Source organism: Cynara cardunculus, assembly GCF_001531365.2.
Source record: "Cynara cardunculus var. scolymus isolate 2C chromosome LG 10, CcrdV1, whole genome shotgun sequence".
In the NCBI taxonomy this organism is placed as follows: domain Eukaryota; kingdom Viridiplantae; phylum Streptophyta; class Magnoliopsida; order Asterales; family Asteraceae; genus Cynara; species Cynara cardunculus.
Window position 1 is genome coordinate 2,453,065 of NC_037537.1, and position 1,376 is coordinate 2,454,440.

Here is a 1,376-nt window from a genome sequence, read left to right on the forward strand (position 1 = left end):
ATGGATATTTGGCATATGTTATTGATCTGAAGAAAGAAAAGAGAAAAGAAGAATCGATTCCGATTGTTAACGAATATCCAGAAGTCTTTCCAGAAGACTTATCCGGATTACCGCCAGATAGAGTTATCGAGTTCCGAATCGATCTTATACCAGGTGCTGCACCCATAACTAAAGCTCCATATCGTTTAGCTCCGTCCGAAACGAAGGAATTGGCAACACAATTAAAAGATTTAACCGATAAAGGATTTATAAGGTCTAGCACTTCGCCTTGGGGTGCTCCGGTCTTGTTTGTCAAAAAGAAGGATGGATCCATGCGAATGTGCATAGATTACCGTGAGTTAAATAAGTTGACAATCAAAAACAAATATCCTTTACCGAGGATTGATGATTTGTTTGATCAACTGGTGGGGGCAAGTTACTTCTCTAAACTCGATTTGAGATCAGGATATCATCAGCTTAAGCTGAAGATGTTGAGATAACGGCATTCAAGACAAGGTATGGGCATCATGAATTTCTAGTTATGCCATTCGGCTTAACTAATGCACCCGCAACTTTCATGGACTTGATGAATAGGGTATGTAAGGAATACCTTGATAAATTCGTTATTRTATTTATCGATGATATTCTTATATACTCTAAGACTAAAGAAGAGCATGCAAGACATCTTCGTCTGATACTGGAATTGCTGAAAAGAGAAAATTTGTATGCAAAATTGTCAAAGTGTGAGTTCTGGCTAAGAGAAGTTCAATTTCTGGGTCATGTTATTTCAGAAGCAGGAGTACAAGTTGATCCCATGAAAATATAAATTGTTGCAAAATGGGAAGCTCCTAAGACTCCATCTGAAGTTCGTAGCTTTCTGGGATTGGTCGGTTATTATCGAAAGTTCATTCAGAATTTTTCKAAGATAGTTGTGCCATTAACTAAATTGACTCGGAAGAATATTAAATTCCAATGGGAAAGGGAACAGCAAGAAGCCTTTCAACTTTTGAAAGATCATCTTTGTAGCGCACCAGTATTAACTCTGCCAGATGGATCTGAAGATTTTGTATTATATAGTGATGCTTCGAAGTTAGGGTTGGGATGTGTTTTAATGCAAAGAGGAAAAGTAATCTCTTATGCATCTAGACAACTGAAAGAGCATGAAAAGCAGTATCCAACTCATGACATGGAGTTAGCTACAGTGGTTTTTGCATTAAAGATCTGGAGGCACTATCTTCTGGGAACAAAATGTCAGATTTATACTGATCATAAAAGTTTACAACATTTGTTCAACCAGAAAGATTTAAATATGCGACAACGCCGATGGATCGAGTTAGTCAATGATTATGATTGCGAAATTCTTTACCATCCAGGAAAGGCTAATGTGGTGGCTGATG